Genomic DNA, 21,766 nt, shown 5'->3' with positions numbered 1-21,766 from the left:
GTATAAAACACTGGTTAGGACACAGCTGGAATACTGTGTGCAGTTCTGGTCACCTCATTACAGGAAGAATGTGATTGCATTAGAGAGGGTACAGAGGAGATTTACAAAGATGTTGGCAGGATTGGAGAATTTTAGCTGTGAGGAAAGATTGGTTAGGCTGGTGTTTTTTTTTTGGAACAGAGGAGGCTGAGGTGCATAAAATTGAGGAGCTGAGATCGAGTGGATAGGAAGGAGCTATTTTCATTATCAGAGAGGTCAATAACCAGGGGACATAGATTTACAGTAATTGGCAGAAGGATTGGAAGACAGTTGAGAAATCTTTTCACCCAGAGGGTTGGGGGTTTGGTGTCTGGAACTCACTGTCTGAAAGGGTGATCGAGGCAGCAACCCTCATCACATTTAAAAAGTACTTGGATATACAATTGAGGAGCCGTAACCTACGAGGCTACAGACCGAGAGCTGGAAAGTGGGATTAAGCTGGATAACTCTTAATGGTCAGCACAGACATGATGGGCTGAATGGCCTCCTTCTGTGCTGTAACTTTTCTATGTTTCTGTTGTGATAGCTGCTGATGAGAATCATCCCTATAACCTGACTGGAGTTTAATATTTTGGATAAATGTCAAATAAATCAGCTTTGTTTTAAACACACTGTTGTAGATTTTTGTCTTTCCCACCTGAGTGTTTAGCATCACCTGGCTGGAGCTCAGAAAGGACAATCTGGGGGGAGGATCGTACGGCAGGAACAGAACTTCACCCTGAACACAGTCCTTCAGGATCACACTGAGAGGGACAAACGGCACATTGGTCTTTCTCGTCTCTCTTCACTGACAGCAAAGTCCCCGTGTGGGTTAATCCTGAGGCCTGTAAGAAATGTGTCCCAGCCGCTCTCTTCCATGGTTCAGAGCTCCTGGGCACGGAACAGAAGGCTCCTTTACAACTGTGTTTAGAGTCAGGAAGAACAACGGTGAATGGTGGAAACGTGCTGTCAAATCAGAGATTGGTGTAAAACTGTGATCTGTTCCTGACTGAAAGTGAAACGGCAGGTTTAAGTTTCCAGTCTGAAAATGACTGGTAATTATTCTCCAAAACTTTAATGTGTTTGTTTGACAGTCCTGAGTCTGCTATTTTAAGGCAGGTGTTAACTCATTTAAAATATACCTGTTTAATATAAATTGGTTAAAGTTTACATTAAAATAACAGTTGGAGGAGTTCACAGGAGCCTGTTAACTGCTGGTATAATTATACAAGAGACATTTGATCTCCAGATAATGAGGGACCCGCAGCCTGTTTCCAGAAATTCCCTGTTTTATTGGCGTGAGTATTAGACACCAGGATAACTAAAACTACACAACCTGGAACATCCATCGGGATGCGATCCCATCAGTTACTCTGGGATCAGTCCCGCTGTGGAACTCCACCACTGACCCTGCTGAAGGTTGTAGGCTCAGGGAGTGGGGCCTCCAGGAGTGGACTGTAAGAAAGCTGGGTTTCGGTATCCTGACAGATACATGGTGAGGAACCAGAGGAATCTTTATGAAGGAACTGTCTGGGGTTTTACCTGTCAGTGTAGGTCTAGGGGTGAATGATTCCTGACTCCCTGAACTGTCTTACACTGAACACAGTTTGGAACAAGATGAATTTAGTTTCCAGGAGAATAGGGACAAATATCACCCACAATTGAGGGAGACAAAAGCAGCCATTAGAGAAGCTGAGAGATCTTTGGATGGTTCACCATTGTGGTGAGAATAGTGAAAGCTTTTCCAGCTATGTTAGGAGTCAGGCATAGTAACATAGAGTTACAGAGAATTGACAGCAGTGGTTCTCACAGTTTTTTGTTTGAAATACCTCTTTTCAAATGGATTAGTAATCACAGACCCTCCCCACCCCCACATAAATTATACTATAAATTCATTGTACATTTACATTTCTGAATGTAAAGTTCATCAGTGTCCTGTTAAAGGGACTTGCAGGAAAGTTTACCAGGGCTGTTCGATATAGTGAACATTGATGTGATTGGTGACGTGAAAACTTTTATCCTCCCTTCAGCTGAAAGGTAACCCGACAGGAAATATCCACTGAGTCTCATTGTAAAATTAATGAAATAATGAAAATGATTCATTTGAGTTTAATTCAGCTTTCTCTCACCTCCCAGTGGGTCTGTCCTGTCCTTGCTGGGTCAGGACCTGTCCAGTTCCACCAGCCCCGATAACATGGGCCATCTCGACATCCATGTGTGAGAAAGACAATCCCAGATCTGATTTGCTCCAAATTAAATTTCATGTTTAATTGAAGGGCCGCATTTCACTCCTGGGAGCTGTTTGTTTCTTGAGGGTAAGATTATCATTAAAATGACAATGCACACTGTGTCCACCCATTGTTCTCCCAGACTCACCATCACCTCACAGTCGGGATCACGTGTCTGTGACAGGGATGTTGTTGTCCTGTCTAGACCATCCTGAATACACTTGCTACATAACGGTCAGGAATAGAAGATCCTGGGATTGTGAGAGGAGCATCAAGGAATCAGTCTCAGTGATCCTGTAAAATAGAGGAACACATGAGTGGGAGGAGGCCATTCAGCCCCTCGAGCTGTTCCTCCATTCAATTACATCATTGACTGATCTGTATCTCAGCTACATTTACCCAGTTTGGTTCCATATCCCTGAATAACCTCACCCAATAAAAATAAATCAATCTCAAGCTTTAACATTCACTCTGTCTGTCTGTCTTTCACTGCCAGTGGCTCACTGTCTGTGTCTATCACTTACCCTCTTTCTCTGTCTCACACACACTAACTCTCACTTACTCTGTCAGTCTCTCTTTATCTTTCACTCTGTCTGTCTATCTCTCACCCTCTTTCTGTCCCTTTGTCTATCTTGCTCGGTCTCATTTTCTATTCCACTGACTTTGATTCTCCACCTCAGACACAGAGTAGCTGCCACTCCAAGGTCAACACAACACCCAAGATGAACCCAGGACTGTGACCTCATACAGAACACAATTGGACCAATGTTCCTAGTCATTTCCAATCAGGGTCCGTGAAGCTGACGGTGGATAAGAACAACATTAACCAGAGTGGAAGGAAATCGGACTCATCCTGGTTTGAGTCAGCTGCTGACTTAAAGCCCCACTGATCTTCCATTTGTCTGATATCACCATCTCCTTACTGTATTAAGAAAAGGCTGACTTGAGTGCAGCAGAAATGCTGATTTATCCAGAAATGGACAAAATTTCCACAATATAAATCCCAATTTAATTTTAAACGTGAATGAAATAATTTGAACTAATTTCCTACCGGTTTAGCTGTGAGTTTATAATGTCGGCACCTTCAGAGAGTCTCATCAACCGAAAGGCTCCTGTGAAATACATTTCCTGAGTGGATTAACATTTAAAGCCAGGTTTGCAGGTGTGATCCTCTATTCACACATGGAAGGTGAGAGAGATGCTGTGGGAAACACATTAAGTCCAGTAGCTGAAAGTGATGAACAGACTGGGTTTTTCATTTAGTGATCCCAGGCATGTTACCGATACCTTGCCTGGATACCAAAGCTTAGAGAAGCTCTCTGGAAGGAATGGGGAGCTGGGACTTGTCCAAGAGAGTAACAAGGTAGAAGAACTGAAATAATCTAGAGTTAGAAAGGAGAAAATACACAAAAATAGAACAGTTGGTAACAGGACATCAATCAGACTCTTCTGAGGAAATTAAAGCCCCGATAAAGTGTGCATTTTTGAAACAACATTAATTTATTTGACAGATATCAGAATATTACACTCCAGCCCAGATACAGAGTAATCAGCTGGATAATTAAACTCCGACTATCAGAATGAACATGGTTCAGTCCTGGATCTGATTAACAGCAGAATCCAACCCGAGCAGTCAATTGTGAACTCACTGGTAAAGGAGTGTTTAATCACCACTTGCCTGGATGAGTGCAGCTCCAATAACATTCAGGAAGCTCAACACCATCCAGGACAAAGCAGCCACTTGATCGGCATCCCATCCACCACCTTAAACATTCACTCCCTCCACCGGCAGCAGTGCACAGTAGCAGCAGTGTGAACCACCTACAAGATGCACTGTAGCAACTTGCCAAGGCTCCTTCGACAGCACCTTCCAAACCCACGACCTCTGCCACCTAGAATGACAAGAGCAGCAGGTGAATGGGAACACCACCACCTGCAAGTTCCCCTCGAAACCACACACCATCCTGATTTGGAACTATATCGCCATTCCTTCACTGACACTGGGTCAATATCCTGGGAATTGCTTCCGAATAGTATTGTAGGTGTACTCCAAAGGATTAACAAGGCAGCTCCGCACCACCGTCTCAAAGGCAATTCGGGATGGACATAATTTTTTATTTAGAGATACAGCACTGAAACAGGCCCTTCGGCCCACCGAGTCTGTGCCGACCAACAACCACCCATTTATACTAACCCTACAGTAACCCCATATTCCCGATCACCCCCCTACACTAGGGGCAATTTACAACGGCCAATTTACCTATCACCTGCAAGTCTTTGGATGTGGGAGGAAACCGGAGCACCCGGCGAAAACCCACGCAGACACAGGGAGAACTTGCAAACTCCGCACAGGCAGTACCCAGAATTGAACCCGGGTCCCTGGAGCTGTGAGGCTGCGGTGCTAACCACTGCGCCGCCCATAGGTCTAGACGTCTAGCGTCAGCATCTTTAATACTTACTAAGAAATATAAACTGAGTAGATTCTCTGTCCTCTACTGTATTTTATATTGATCCATCAAATATAACATGCAAGTCCCGTGTGTCCGCAGTCACTTACACGAGGTCAGCCCGCTGGATGGAACCTCGGGCACACTGAGCTTGATCTCCAGTATCTCCAGTCCTGATTGCCCCCTTACATCAGTATCCCCTTACTTTTATACCCTGTAGTGATCCAGCTCCGGACCCTGACTCTTCTTTGCCTTCTCTGCTGGGTTTTGTCAGGAAGTGATGAACAGACAGCTGGAACTTCTTTAATCTGTGATTTGCAAGGACACATTTCCTGGTTCCCAGCAGTTACTTTTCTTCAGTAATTTTCTCATTATCCATAAACTACCCTGCCTACTGTTCATTGTTAGTTCTTATAGTTTCACAATTAAAGATATAAACATCACACGTTATAATTTATTCTATTCTCAGTCTGGTTTCAGTTTATATTCTGGTTAATAACAGACAAACCCTGTCCTTTCCCCTGATCCGATTAAAATTTCCAAAGTGTTGATTCTGTGGAATGAAATCTCTTGATGACCTGTCTGCAGTGAAGCACCAATTTGAGTTTCTAACCTAGACTAAACTCCTCCGTCCCATAATACACATTATATCGGACATTTGATTTCAATATATTTTAGCCAGGTTATGTTAATATCTCTAAATCCTACAAGGGGAGGACAAGTTGCAGAAGTGGTTAAAAAAGCACATGGGATCCTAGGTTTTATAATTTTGGGGTGTAGAATACAAAAGGGCGGCACAGTGGCGCAGTGGTTAGCACCGCAGCCTCACAGCTCCAGCGACCCGGGTTCAATTCCGGGTACTGCCTGTGTGGAGTTTGCAAGTTCTCCCTGTGTCTGCGTGGGTTTCCTCCCACATGCCAAAGACTTGCAGGTTGATAGGTAAATTGGCCATTAGAAATTGCCCCTAGTATAGGTAGGTGGTAGGGAAATATATAGGATAGGTGGGGATGAGGTAGGAATATGGGATTAGTGTAGGATTAGTGTAAACGGGTGGTTGATGGTCGGCACAGACTCGGTGGGCCGAAGGGCCTGTTTCAGTGCTGTATCTCTAAACTAAAACTAAACTTAAAGGACAGAGATCATGTAAACCTGTTCAAATTGGTTAGGCTGCAGTTAGAATATTGGGTCAAGTTTTGTGCATCTTACACCAGGAAGGATGTCAAGGCCCGTGGAGAGGGTGCAGAAGAGATTCACTGAGATGATACCAGGGAAGAGAGGCTTTAGTTATCAGGAGAGATTAGAGAAACTGGGGCTCTTTTCATTAGAACAAAGGGTCATTGGAGACCTGAGGGAGAGGTTTAAAATTTCATCAGGTAAATGAGGAAAAAGTATTTCCACTGAGTCAGTAACTAAAGGACATCAAATTCTGATCATTGCCAAAAGACTCAGACCCCGGGATGAAATATCGAGCAGAATATACAAAAATGTTTGGGACACTCACTGTCCTTCTGTATGTGTCTGGGAGAGAAACTGACGTGTATCTCTTATCTCTGGTTTCAATGTTGTTTTCGTTGGGGTGATGGATGTCAGTGCTGGGAAATGCGGCAGTCTGAGTACCAAGTATCTGCTTGAATTATTCTTCAGTCAGATACAGCACAGGATAGATGCAGCGTAAAGCTCCCTCTGCACTGTCCCATCAAACACTCCCGGGGCAGATACACGGATGTGTTACCGATATGTTCCCTGGATACCAAGGCTAGGAGAGGCACTCTTGAATATATGGTGAGCTGGGGCCTGTCCATGAGAATATCTGACGGTCTGAGAACTGAAATAATCCAGAGTAATGATGAGGTGTTAGTTGTGGCTCAGGGATTACATTCACATCTCTGAGTCAGTAGGTTGTGGGCTCAAATCCACATCCAGAAACTTGAGCACAAAATCTAGGCTGATAGTGCAGCACTCCCTCTGCACTGCATTGGAATATCAGAGGTCCTGTCTTTCAGATGACATCTTCAACCAAGACCCCATCTGTCCTCACAGATGGACACAAACGATCCAATGTTATTTTTTTTACAGCAGGGGTGTTCTCCCTGGTGCTGCCAATATTTATACCTTAACCAACATCACTAAAAAAGATTATGTGGTCATAAACACCTTTCTGTTTGTGGGACTTTGCGATGAGCAATTTTTCTGCCGCATTTCCTGACATTGAAAGGACTTGCATTTATATAGCACCTTTCATGACCTCAGGATGTTCCAAAGCCAATGAAGTACTTTTGAAGTGTTGTCACTATTGTAATGTAGGAAACACAGCAGCCAATCTGTACACAGCAAGATCCCACAAACAGCAATGTCATAATGACCAGATCATCTATTTTTACTGATGTTGATGAAGGGATAAATATTGACCAGGACACTGGGCATAACTCACCTGCTCTTCTTTGAAATAGTGCCACAGGATCTAAAACATTCACCCGAGGGAGAAGACAGGGTGTCGGTTTAATGTTTCATCAGAAAGATGGCACCTCAGGCAGTGCAGCACTCCCTCAGTACTGCACTGGATGTCAGCCTTGATCTTTGTGCTCAAGCCCTGGAGAAAACTTGAACCCACAACCTTCTGACTCAGAGGTGAGAGTGTTACCCACTGAGTCACAGCTGCCAACAGCACTGAGTACACATCAAAAGAACTTCATTAGCTGTAAAACACTATGGGACATCCTGAAAGGCGCTATGCAAACACAAGTCTTCCATTAACAAAGAAAAGACCCAAAAATGGAACAATTGGTAACAGAACATCAGTCTCCTCTTACTGAAGAGAAATGGCCAATTTACCTATCAACCTGCAAGTCTTTGGCTGTGGGAGGAAACCAGAGCACCCGGTGGAAACCCACGCGGTCACAGGGAGAACTTGCAAACTCCGCACAGGCAGTACCCAGAATTGAACCCGCGTCACTGGAGCTGTGAGTGAGGCTGCGGTGAAAAGCAGGGGTCTTTATACTGACTCCTGGGGAACACAACTATATACCTTTCTCCAGCCCAAGAAACAACTGTTCAGAATTACTCACTGTTTCCTGTCACTCAGCCAATTTCATATCCATGTTGTCAGAGACCCTTTTATTCCATGAGCTATAACTTTGCTGACAAGTCTGTTATGCGGCACTGTATCAAATGCCTTTTGAAAGTCCATGTACAACATGTTGTTACGACCAGGTGAGGAAGGGGGTCTCAGGCTCCCCTTTCGCCCCTTCTCTGGTGTCACCGCAACAGGGTTTATCTTTTTAACAGTGATTTAACTTCCCACCTCAGTGAGTACTTACTCCTGTTCCTCTAATATATAACTGCAAATGAACCAATCAGACAGGTTTTCTTGAATTTAAACAAGATGTAAGTTTATTAACCTTAACACTCTAAACCAATAAAAATTTACTAAAAAATACATTAGGCATCTATGCCCCACTGTCCCCTAAGTGTTCTCCTACTGATATTTGATCCACTTTCCCCACCTCATTCCCAAGAACCAGGTCCAGCAGTGCCTCCTCTCCCATTGGACAGGAAACATACTGCTGTAGAAAATATTCCTGAACACACTCTTGTTCAGAGTGTGCTTGCCCCTCTCTGCCCTTTACACTACTATAATCCCAGTCTATATTTGGATAATTAAAGCTCCCTGTTAGAACTACACTATAATTCTTGCATCTCTCTGTAATTTCACTGCAAATTTGTTCCTTTTCATCCTTTCCACTAGTTAGTGGCCTGTATACAATACCGAGCAATGTAATTGCACCTTTTTTGTTCCTTAGATCCAGCCAAATAGATTCTGTCCTTGACCCCTCTGGAATATCCTCTCTCTCCAGCACTGCAATGTTCTCCTTAATCAATACTGCCACCCCTCCCCCTTTTCTATCTTTCCTGAACACCTTGTATCCAAAAATATTTAGTACCCAGTCATGCCCTTCTTTGAGCCAGGTCTCTGTTACAGCCACAACAGGATATTTCCAAGTCAATCTGCACCAGTAACTCACTAATCTTATTACCCACACTCAGTGCATTCACATACATGCACACTAACCCTGATTCCGACTTTAGTACTTTCTCCCTTACTCTGACCCCACCTAATAACTTACTATTCCCTACTCTAGTGCTATCCATCTCTCCCAGTATTTTGTGCACCTTGGTATTCCTCTCCGATATTAACTCCTGGTTCCCACACCCCTGCCCTACAGCACAAGCAAATCACCCCACAAGGACATTTGTCTCAGCTATGTTTAAGTACAACCCATTGTGTCTGTACAGGTCCCACCTTCTCCAGAACTGGTCCCAGTGTCCCAGGAATCTAAAGCCCTCCCTCCCGCACCATCTTTCCAGCCATGCATTCATCTGCACTATCCTCCAGTTTCTATACTCACTTGGGCATAGTACTGGGAGTAATCTGGAGATTACTACTTTTGAGGTCCTGCTTGCTAATTTCTTACCTAGTTCAATAAACTCTTTCTGCAGAACCACATCCCTCTTCCCACCTATGTCATTGGTACCAATGTGGACCACGGCTACTGGATGATCATCCTCCCCCCACTAGGGTACTCTGCTCTGCTTTGTTCAGTGACATCCTTGACCCTGGAACTAGGGAGGCAACACACCATCCTGGATTCACATCTGCGGCCACAGAAACACTCGTCTGTCCCGCTGACTATCGAATCTATCACTGTTGCTCTTCCAGTATCCCCTGTTGCCTTGAATGGAGAATTTTAACTATGAGGAAAGATTGGGTCGGTGAGGGGTGTTTTCTTTGGAATGGAGGAGGCTGAGGGGTGACCTAATTGAAGTGCAAACAATTATGAGGGGTCTAGATAAATGGACAGGAAGGACCCATTTCCCTTAGCTGAGAGGTCCATAACCAGGGAACATAGATTTAGGTAAGAGATATAAAACTCGAAACAATTTGAGGGGAAATGTTTTCACTCAAAGGGTGGTGGGGATCTGGAACCCACTGCCTCGAAGGGTGGTAGAGACAGAAACCCTCATAACATTTAAAAGGTTCTTGGATATGCACTTGACATGCCCTAAACTACAAGGCTATGGACTAAGAGCTGGAAAGTGGGATTAGGCTGGATGGCTTCTTGTCGGCCAGCGTGGACACGATGGGCCGAATGGCCTCCTTCCATGCTGTAAATTTCTAGGATACTAATTTGAGGGGCAGCCCCTTCAGGTAACTGCACAGGAACTGTAACCTCTCACATTGAATATATACACGGCCCATAAACTCCTCTAGGCTGCAAACATCACATGCAGCCTGGGAGAGGGTGAAGCTGCTAAAAACCCTGTTGTCCAGGATGCTCCATCTCCTGGGCAGTAGGACCCGGTTGGAAACAGAGACCCTGAAGTCCCGCCCACTCTCTGCACCCTCACCAAGATGGCCACCCATGAGCCCTGACCCCACCCTGTCGAAGATGGCGGCTACTGCCCCTGTTCCCCCGGGCCTGTCACTGTGGGGTAAACACGGGGCCTGTGGCCTCTCATTCGGGGCCTCAGGCCGACCCCAGGTGTTTATTAAGCTACCCAGCCCACCCACAGCTCCAATTCCTCCCCTGCGCCCACAATCTCCTCCCGCCTCCTGTTCCACCTCAGTCTGTCTCTGTTACCCACATTGCGCATGCTCAGAGCACAGTCCGATCCCACGTTGACACCCGGGCTCCTGCAGTCATTGATAGGGGACATTCTGACCAATGGAAAGTCCTGGGGAATGAATCTACCATTAAAAGCTCCAATTGGATGATTATTTTCATGTCAGTCCATTGGGATTGGGCCAGAGAGGCAACAAATAAAATTATTAACTAAATTACACAGATACCCGAGTGCCCAGGACATCAACTATGGTGTGAAGTACAATGGGATTTCTGTTCTTCCCCTACATTTGGACTCAGGAATTAGAGGGATGTTTTCACAATATGCAATGTGGAGACTGCACTGAAATCCAGGAAGACATAAACAGGCTGGCAGACTGGACAGATAAATGGGAAATGAAATTCAACATAGTGAAATGTGAGCTGGTTCATTTTGGGAAGAGGAATAAGGAGGCCAGTTATTGGTTAGAATGTAAGAAATTAAATGGAGTAGAGGAGCAAAGAGATCTGGGAACAGAGTCACATAAATCACTAAAAGGAGCAACACAAGTCGATAAGAGAGCAAAGAAAGAGCTGATGTTCTTTTCTAGAGGAATACAATGTAACAGCAGGGAGGGAATGTTACATTTATAGAGAACTTCACTTAGAAGGACTGTGAGCAGTTCTGGTCTCCAGATTAAAAAAGGATATTGAAACACTGAAGTAAGTGCAGAATAGATTTACAAAGATGTCACCAGAGAGGATGTTACTATCCAGCAAGATTGAGCAGGCTGGGGCTCCTTTCTCTGGAAAAGAGAAGACTAGGAGGAGATCTGACAGAGGCCTTTAAAATTATCAGTCAGTCAGAACAAGGGGGCAGCAATATAAGACAGACATTAACAGGTCAAATAGAGAACTTAGGAGGAATTTCTCTACTCAGAGTGGTGAGAATGTGGAACTCACTGCCATGTGGAGTGGTTGAAGCAGATAGCAATGATGTGTTTAAGGGGAGGCTCAATACATTTATGAGGGAGAAGGGAATAGAGGGATATGGGAGCAGGATGGGATGAGGTAATTAGATTGGGAGGAGGATCATGTGGATTATAAACACCAGTACAGGGCCCAGGGAGACATTAATGCTCGGGTTTACAGGACACAGGGGTGGATTAATGCTGGGGTTTACAGGGCCCAGGGGTGGATCGATGCTCGGGTTTACAGGGCCCAGGGTGGATTAATGAAAGGTCAGTCTCTAAGTTTTAGACTATACCCTCTAATACTGCGTTCCCCAACCAAGGAAAATAGTTTCTCTCTACCACCCTTATCAGTTCCAATTAACATCTTGAAAACTTGGATCAAATCAATCCTTAATCTTCTCAGTTCCAGGGAATACAACTCTCATAGTGAGGAGATACATTCCAGCTGAAGGGATTGGGGATGGGCAATATATACATAATAGCACAGTTCTAAATACTGTGCAGGGACAGAGGGAACTGGGGTTTCATGTCCATCGATCATTGAAGGCGATAGGGCATACTGGGACTGTAGTTAGCAAAGCGTTTGGGATCTTGGGCTTCATGAATAGAAGTATCGAATGCTAAAACAGGGAAGTTACACTGGATCTTTATAAAGCTCTGGTTCGGCTGCAACTAGATTTTGTGCCCAGTTCTGGTCACCACACTTTAGGAAGGATGTGAAGCTCCTGGAGAGGGTGCAGAGATTTACTAGAATGATTTCAGCGATGAGGGAATTTAGCTACAAGGTTAGGTTGGGGAAGCTGGGGTTGTTCTTCTTGGAGTAAAGGAGATTGAAGGGAGATCTGACAGAGGTATACAAAATCACGTCAGGTTTAGACAAGGTAGACAAGGAAAAACCTCTCTCATTATCTGATGGTACAAGGACTAGGAGACACAAATTAAGGTTTTGGGCAAGAGATATAGGAGGGATGTGAGCAAGCAGTTTTTTTAAAAAACACCGAGTGGTAATGACCTGAAACTCATTGCTTATGAGGGAGGTGGAAGTGGAGACGATCAATGATTTCAAAAGGAAATTGGATGGGCACTTGAGGGAAATAAACCTGCAGGACTACAGGGATTGAGTGGGGGAATGGGACTGACTGGATTGCTCTACAGAGAGTGGGATGGAATCAAAAGGCAGAATGTCCTCCTTCTGTGCTGTACTATGACTCATTTGTGTAACCTCTCCTCGTAATTTAACCCGTGGAGTCCAGGTATCATTCTGGTAAATCTACATTGCACTCCCTCCAAGGCCAATACATCCTTCCTAAGGTGTGGTGCCCAGAACCGAACACAATATTCCAGGTGTGGTCTAATCAGGGCTTTGTGTATCTCAGTGCTTTTCCAGTCACACTGACACCAGAAATCTTTTCCCACAGACAGAACAGACAAACCTTTCTCCTTTCACTTTCAAAGCCGATGATATTCAGGTCCTGATGAATTGAGTCACTCCGTCAGACCTTGATGTGATACTTGGATTGAGTTTCTGTCTGCAAATTCTCCCTTTCTAAGCCCCTGTAAAAGGAGTTTACAAAAGCCATCAATGTCAATCCAGGATAGAAATTGAGATCAGACAAACATTTCTCTTGGTTTGAGTTTCCCAGCTGCAAATCCTCCCCAGGAAGAAAAAGGGGGAGCAGTGTGTGTACCTGCCCTGATATCCCCCTCCCCAGGCCTGTCAGTCAAACCCCCCACTCCTCCCAGTCCACAGCTCAGCCGAGCAGCTTCCTGCACCTTGAGCCAGCCCTGCCCAGGTGTGGCCCAGTCCAAGGGAAGTCTTTGTGGAACCAGGGAGGGAGGGGCAGGGGAGTAGGGAACTCCTGCCCTGTGCTGTGTCCCAAATGGTTCCTCCCTCCCTCCCCTCCCCCAGGCCCCTTTATAACAGAGCAAAGTTTCCTTTAAAGTTTTGTCCTTTGATGTTACAGTTTATTAATCCTTAGTTCCTCCAAAAGAGCTGGAAATCTGGCGGCCGTTAACCCCGGGCCTGTCACCGGGAGAAGCCCTTCAGCTGCTGCCCCGCTCGGTGCAAATGCGGGACCGGGAGCTTCTTATATAAATAAAAGCAAAATACTGTAGATGCTGGAAATCTGAAATAAAAACAAGAAACGCTGGAAATACTCAGCAGGTCTGGCAGCATCTGTGGAAAGAGAAGCAGAGTTAACGTTTCAGGTCAGTGACTCTTCTTCAGAACTGGCAAATATTAGAAATGTGAAAGGTTATAAGCAAGTAAAGCGGGGGTGGGGCAAGAGATAACAAAGGAGAAGGTGTAGATAGGACAAGGTCACAGAATTGCTGACCAGAAGGTCATGGAGCAAAGGCAAACGATATGTTAATGGTGTGTTGAAAGACAAAGCATTAGTACTGGTAGGGTGTTAATGGACTGAAAACTGAACAGTCACAAGTACAAACATGGGGGAAAAAAAGTGGGTAAGCAAACTGAACAAACAAAGATGAAATAAAATAAAAACAAAAAAAATATGAAAAAGAAAAAAGAACTAAAAATAACAGTAAAATCGGGGGGCCTGTCATGCTCTGAAATTATTGAACTCAATGTTCAGTCCGGCAGGCTGTAGTGTGCCTAATCGGTTTCCTCGAGCTTGCGTTGATGTTCACTGGTACACTGCAGCAAGCCCAGGCCAGAGATGTGAGCATGACAGCAGCGTGGAGCGTTGAAATGGCCAGCAACCGGAAGCTCGGGCTTATGCTTTCGGACTGAGGAGGTGTTCCGCAAAGCAGTCACCCAGTCTGCGTTTGGTCTCCTCAATGCAGAGGAGAACATATTGTGAGCAGCGAATACAGTACACTACATTGAAAGAAGTACAAGTAAATCACTGCTTCACCTGAAAGGAGTGTTTGGGGCCTGGGATAGTGAGGAGAGAGGAGGTAAATGGGCAGGTATTACACCTCCTGCGATTGCAGGGGAAGGTGCCGTGGTAAGGGGACGAGGTGGTGGGGGTAATGGAGTGGACCAGGGTGTCTCGGAGGGAACGATCCCTTCGGAATGCTGAAAGGGGAAGGGAGGGGAAGATGCATTTGGCAGTGGCATCACGCTGGAGGTGGCGGAAATGGCGGAGGATGATCCTTTGGATATGGAGGCTGATGGGGTGGAAAGTGAGGACAAGGGGAACCCTGTCGCGGTTCTGGGAGGGAGAAGAAGGGTTGAGGGTAGAGGTGCGGGAAATGGGCTGGACACGGTTGAGGGCCCTTCAACCACAGTGGGGGGGGGGGGGGGATCCTTGGTTGAGGAAAAAGGAGGACATATCAGAAGCACTGTCATGGAAGGTAACATCATCAGAGCAGATGCGTCGGAGATGGAGAAACTGGGAGAATGGAATGGAGTCCTTACAAGAGGCAGGGTGTGAAGAAGTGTAATCGAGGTAGCTGTGAGAGTTGGTGGGCTTATAATGGATATTAGTAGACAGCCTATCCCCAGAGATGGAGACAGAGAAGTCGAGGAAGGGAAGGGAAGTGTTGGAGACGGACCATGTAAAGGTGAGAGAAGGGTGGAAATTGGAAGCAAAGTAAATAAAGTTTTCGAGTTCGGGGCGGGAACAGGAAACGGCACCAATACAGTCATCAATGTACCGGAGAAAGAGTTGGGGGAGGGGGCCTGAGTCGGACTGGAACAAGGAATGTTCGATATATCTCACAAAAAGACAGGCAAAACTAGGACCCATGCGGGTACCCATTGCAACACATTTTACTTGAAGGAAGTGAATGGAGTTGAAGGAGAAGTTGTTCAATGTGAGAAGAAGTTGAGCCAGGCGGAGGAGGGCGGTGGTGGATGGGGGACTGGTTGGGCCTCTGTTCAAGGAAGAAGCGGAGAGCCCTCAAACCGTCCTGGTGGGGGATGGAGGTGCAGAGAGATTGGACGCCCATAGTGAAGAGGAGGCGGTTGGGGCCAGGAAACTGGAAATTGCCAAAATGACGTAGGGCGTCAGAAGAGTCACAGATGTAGGTGGGAAGAGACTGGACCAGCGGAGAAAAGATAGAGTCAAGATCGGAAGAAATAAGTTCAGTGGGGCAGGAGCAGGCTGACACAATGGGTCTGCCGGGACAGTCCCGTTTGTGGATTTTGGGAAGGAGGGAGAAGCGGGCTGTCCGGGGTTGCAGGACTGTGAGGTTTGAAGCTGCAGAGGGAAGATCTCCAGAGGAGATGAGGTCAGTGACAGTCCTGTGGACAGTAGCTTGATGTTCGGTCATGGTCCATACAACAACAACAGGACCACCCTTGTCTGCAGGTTAGAAGACCATGTCGGGGTTAGACCGGAGAGAACGGAGTGCCTCAAGTTCAGAGGGGGAAAGGTTAGAGTGAGTGGGGGGGGGGGGGGGGCAGAGAAATTGAGATGACCAATGTCTCGCCGACAGTTTTCAATGAAAAACTCAAGAGCGGGTAAGAGGCCATGGGGAGAGGGGTCCAGGTAGGGGGAGAGGGGTCCAGGTAGGGGGAGAGGGGTCCAGGTAGGGGGAGAGGGGTCCAGGTAGGGGGAGAGGGGTCCAGGTAGGGGGAGAATGCTGGAGGCGGGTGAATGGGTCTGCTGATCAGGGGAAGGACTCCTGGTCAAAGAAGAAGAACTCAATGTCATGCCGAGCCCGAAAACTTCTTGAAGGGGGGTGTTGAGGCCTACACCGGGTATTTCTGAAGCCTCCCCGCCCACAAGATGATTACTCACCCGCGGTGAATTCGGACACATCCACCACTCCGCCCAGCTCCAGCGGCCGCGCTGCTTGGTGGCAGCTGCGGACCAATAAGGGAGAAGGGGTGGGACTGGAGGTCCGTGGTGATGAGTCCTCCAACCAATCAGAGCGACTGAGGCGCGGGATTCGCGCTGCGAGTGTAGGTTGCCGCCCCCTCGTTCCATTGGTCCCGACGCGCCGTCAATCACACGGACCCTTTGTTGAGTTGGAAGTTCGCTGGCTGGGCGGATCAAGTACCAAGAGCGCAGGCGCATCGTGGCCGAGAATTGGGAGCGCGATGGAGGTGACGTCACATCTCAGCGAGAGAGACACAGACAGACTTAGAGATGGAAACAGACAGAGACACAGACAGACTTAGAGATGGAAACAGACAGAGACACAGACAGACTTAGAGATGGAAACAGACAGAGACACAGACAGACTTAGAGATGGAAACAGACAGAGACACAGACAGACTTAGAGATGGAAACAGACAGAGACACAGACAGACTTAGAGATGGAAACAGACAGAGACACAGACAGACTTAGAGATGGAAACAGACAGAGACACAGACAGACTTAGAGATGGAAACAGACAGAGACACAGACAGACTTAGAGATGGAAACAGACAGAGACACAGACAGACTGAGAGATGGAAACAGACAGAGACACAGACAGACTTAGAGATGGAAACAGACAGAGACACAGACAGACTTAGAGATGGAAACAGACAGAGACACAGACAGACTGAGAGATGGAAACAGACAGAGACACTGACAGACTTAGAGATGGAAACAGACAGAGACACAGACAGACTTAGAGATGGAAACAGACAGAGACACACACAGACTTAGAGATGGAAACAGACAGAGACACAGACAGACTGAGAGATGGAAACAGACAGAGACACAGACAGACTTAGAGATGGAAACAGACAGAGACACACACAGACTTAGATATGGAAACAGACAGATACAGACAGACTGAGAGATGGAAACAGACAGAGACACAGACAGACTTAGAGATGGAAACAGACAGAGACACACACAGACTTAGATATGGAAACAGACAGATACAGACAGACTGAGAGATGGAAACAGACAGAGACACAGACAGACTTAGAGATGGAAACAGATAGAGACACAGACAGACTGAGAGATGGAAACAGACAGAGACACAGACAGACTTAGAGATGGAAACAGACAGATACAGACAGAGACTGAGAGATGGAAACAGACAGAGAAACACAGACAGGCTGAGAGATGGAAACAGGCAGACACACACAGACAGACTGAGAGATGGAAACAGACAGAGACACAGACAGACAGAGACACAGACAGACTGAGAGATGGAAACAGACAAAGACACACAGTCAGACTGAGAAATGGAAACAGACAGAGACACAGACAGTCTGAGAGATGGAAACAGACAAAGACACACAGACAGACTGAGAGATGGAAACAGACAAAGACACACAGACTGAGAGATTGGAACAGGCAGAGACACACAGACAGACTGAGAGATGGAAACAGGCAGAGACACACAGACAGACTGAGAGATGGAAACAGACAAAGACACACAGACTGAGCGATGGAAACAGGCAGAGACACACAGACAGACTGAGAGATGGAAACAGACAGAGACAGACAGACTGAGAGATGGAAACAGGCAGAGACACAGACAGACTGAGAAATGGAAACAGACAGAGACATACAGAGATTGAGAGATGGAAGCAGACAGACACACGCACAGACAGAGAGACACAATGAGTGACGTAGAGACTCACAGGTGTTGCTACGTGTCGCAATTCCATCACTATGTTCATTGAGAGTGACAGATAGAAGGAAAGATTTGCATTTTATAGTTCTTTTTATGACCTCAGCACCTCAGCCAATGAAGTACTTTTGAAGTGTAGTCACTGTCGTTAATGTATGGACAGCATTACAGAAAAAAAGTTGGATTGGAAATGGCAAAGTAGTATCTTAAGAATGATGTGGAAATATGGAATATTTGTCTCCATATCGTCTCTTTGTTTGATGCAGATTCCGCAGATGTAAACGTTTGCTGAATTTTGAAATGCTGCTCAGTTTAAATCTCACTCATCCATCACTTTACAACAGACTGGCACCAAGAATCAGCTCGCCAAACATCTGATGCTTAGATGGTCTGAACTTCTCTTATGAACCTATCTTAATGGTTAATATTTCAGCTGAGAATCCTGAAGAAGGAATACCACCTGCAACATGGGAGATCCAAGGCTCATTTTATGATGTTAAACAGTCAATGTTGCTTTGTACTCAGTAATCTCCCCCCACCACCTGTAATCGTATATATCATCCTGCATGACACTTCTTCCATCCTTACCAACTTTGAGAACTAAATCTGAAGAGTTGGGGTGCATGCAGATGGGAAACAGATTAAGAAAAAGGATAGTGAAGAAAATAGTAAGGAAAGATAGAAGCGAGAAACAACGATGGGATTGGCTGAATGAAGGAGCACTGGTTATTAAGTTTCATGGAATAAATTTTCCTGGGAGACCATCCTGGTCTGACAGCTGCAAAACACTGACTAAAGTAAATGCCTGTGATGTAACAAACATGAAATGCACAAACAATTCCTGTTTATATGATAGTCCGAGCAGATCTATCAATGTTTGGCTCTTACTGAGTGAGAGGATCTGTTGTTTTACAACCAGAGGGATGTTACACGGTGATAGGGACTATTTATCAGAGCCACTGATTTATGTTTGTAAAATCTGTTCATTTCCCACTTTATTGTATGGAAATTATCACAGTGCTTGGGGGATCATTCACTGTGCCAAGCAGTGTTTGGAGCATGTGCGGTGCAAGTGATGGACAGTGGAAAGATGCTTGTAAGTTGCATCTGCAGCCGGTCAGCGGAGGGAGCGATGGAGCCGGCGGGGGAGCGGGGAGGCTTCAGAAACACCCGGTGTAGGCCTCAGTACCCCCAATAAGAAGCTCCGGGTCCCTTGTTTGCACTGAACGGGGTGGCAGCTGCGGGGCTTCTCCCGCTGACAGGCCCGGGGCTAACGGCTGCCAGCTTTCTAGGGGGTAATGTGCAGCAGGGCACATGTGCAGCCATCCTGGACCAGGAAGCAGGAGGAGAAAATGTTGTGAATTTCCATCCTGGACTGACAGTGATGGATTTTGTAAACTCCTTTTACAGGGGGCTTCGATGAGATCGATCTGCAGATGGGAAACTCAAACCAAACATCGCATCAAGATCTGACAGTCACTCCATTGATCAGGAACTGAATATCATCGGCTTTGAAAGTGGAAGGAAAAATGTTTGTCTGTTCTGTCTGTGGGAAAAGCACTGAGATACACAAAGCCCTGGTTAGACCACACCTGGAGCACTGTGTTCAGTTCCGGGCACCACACCTTAGGATGGATATATGGGCAATGGAGGGAGTGCAGCGTAGATTTACCTGAATGATATCTGGACTTCAAGGATTAAATTACGAGGAATTAAATTACACAAATGAGTCACAGAGTCATTACAGCACAGAAGGAGGACATTCAGATTTTTGATTTAATGCCAGCTCTCTGTAGAACAATCCAGTCAGTCCCATTCCCCCACTCTATCCCCGTAGTCCTGCAGGTTTATTTCCCTCAAGTGCCCATCCAATTTCCTTTTGAAATCATTGGTGGTCTCCGCTTCCACCTCCCTCATAGGCAGCAAGTTCCACTTGGTCATTGCCACTCACTGTATATTAAAAAAAACTTCTTCGCATCCCTCCTGTATCTCTTGCCCAAAACCTTAATCTGTGTCCCCTAGGCTCTGTTCCATCAGATAATGGGAATTGCATTTCTTTGTCTATCTTATCGACAGCTGTCATCATTTTATATACCTCTACAAGATTTCCCCTCAATCCCCTTTGCTCCACAGAGAACAATCCCAGCTTCTCCAACCTGCACTCTCTCGAGTACCTGCATATCCTTCCTAAGATGTGGTGACCAGAACTGGATGCAATACACTAGTTGTGGCCTAACCAGAGCTTTCTAGAGTTTCAGCATAACTTGCCTGCTTTTGCAATATACACCTCTATTTATGAGGTCCAAGATCCCAAATGCTTTGACCGCTACTCCCTGAATGTGTCCTGCCAACTTTAATGATCTATGCACACAAACTCGCAAGCCCTGCACACTCTTTAGAACTGTACCATTACGTATATATTGCCTCACCCTATCCTTTCTGCCAAAAAGCATCGCCTGACAGAGTTATAGTCCCTGGAATTTAGAAGATTACGGGGTGATTTGATCTAAGTTTTGAAGATATAAATCGGAACTGATAAGGTAGATTGAGAGAAGATAATTCTGTTGGTTGGGTAACCCAGAACTGGGGGCATAGTCAGAAATTGGAGCCAGACCTTTAATTCAATCAAAACAGGCCTTGTAAACCCGAGCATTAAGCCACCCTGGGTCTTATAAACCCGAAGGCGGCACAGTGGCGCAGTGGTTAGCGTAGCAGCCTCACAGCTGTAGCGATCCGGGTTCAATTCTGGGTACTGCCTGTGCGGAGTTTGCAAGTTCTCCCTATGACCACGTGGGTTTCCACTGGTTTCCTCCTTGGAACAGGTCTGTGCCAATCATGAGCCACCCATTTATATAAAAATAAATAAATAATCCGCGCATTAATCTACCCCTGGGTCCTGTGAACCCAAGCACTTATCCACCCATGGGCCTATATGCTTAAACATTAACCCACCCCTGCTGTACATACATCGAATTACAACACAGAAACAGGCCGTTCAGCCCCACTAGTCTGTGCTGGTGTTAATAATCCACATGACCCTCCTCCCAATCTAATTCCCTTGTCCCACCCTGCTCCCATATCCCTTTATTCCCTTCTCCCTCATAAATGTATTGAACCTCCCCTTAAACACATCATTGCTATCTGCTTCAACCACTCCACGTGGCAGTGAGTTCCACATTCTCACCACTCTCTGAGTAGAGAAATTCCTCCTAAGTTCTCTATTTGACCTGTTAATGTCTGTCTTATATTGCTGCCACCTTGTTCTGACTGACTGATAATTTTAAAGACCTCTATCAGATCTCCTCCTAGTCTTCTCTTTTCCAGAGAAAGGAGCCCCAGCCTGCTCAATCTTGCTGGAGAGTAGCATCCTCTCTGGTGACATCTTTGTAAATCTATTCTGCACTTTCTTCAATATCCTTTTTTAATCTGGAGACCAGAACTGCTCACAGTCCTTCTAAGTGAGGTTCTCTATAAATTTAACATTCCCTCCCTGCTGTTACATTGTATTCCTCTAGAAAAGAACATCAGCTCTTTCTTTGCTCTCTTATCGACTTGTGTTGCTCCTTTTAGTGATTTATGTGACTCTCTTCCCAGATCTCTTTGCCCCTCTGCTCCATTTAATTTCTTACATTCTAACCAATAACTGGCCTCCTTATTCCTCCTCCCAAAATGCCCAGTGCACCGGCGCAGGCTCGGACTGTGTTCTGAGCATGTGCAGTGCCGTTGATGGCGATGGACTGAAGTGGAACAGGGGGCTCGGGAGGTGGGAGGAGATTGTGGATGCAGGGGAGGAATTGGAGCCGTGGGTGGGCTGGGAAGCTTCATAAACACCTGGGATCGGCCAGAGACCGACCATTTATTGTGTCTTCTTTTGTCTTGTTAGCTGTTCCCAAATGTATTCCCTCACACCTCTCCGAATTGAATTCTATTTGCCACTATTTTGCCCACCTGACTAGTCCATTGATATTTACCTGCAATCTGCAGCTTTCTCCATTATCTACCACAC

The 21,766-nt window shown here is 46.0% G+C and overlaps 1 long non-coding RNA gene across 1 annotated transcript; it reads right to left on the bottom strand.

The window, feature by feature from the left end:
* Window positions 1–1,348: 1,348 nt before the first annotated feature.
* Window positions 1,349–16,048, bottom strand: LOC137349237 (uncharacterized). The gene is made up of 4 exons (XR_010969297.1): window positions 15,980–16,048; window positions 12,701–12,821; window positions 3,298–3,628; window positions 1,349–2,540 (listed from the first exon to the last, which is right to left on the bottom strand). It is a non-coding gene; the product is annotated as an uncharacterized lncRNA (long non-coding RNA).
* Window positions 16,049–21,766: the final 5,718 nt, after the last annotated feature.

Source organism: Heterodontus francisci, chromosome 34, assembly GCF_036365525.1.
Source record: "Heterodontus francisci isolate sHetFra1 chromosome 34, sHetFra1.hap1, whole genome shotgun sequence".
Taxonomy (NCBI): domain Eukaryota; kingdom Metazoa; phylum Chordata; class Chondrichthyes; order Heterodontiformes; family Heterodontidae; genus Heterodontus; species Heterodontus francisci.
Note: the sequence above shows the minus strand (reverse complement) of the source record. Positions and strands in the feature narration are given on the sequence as shown.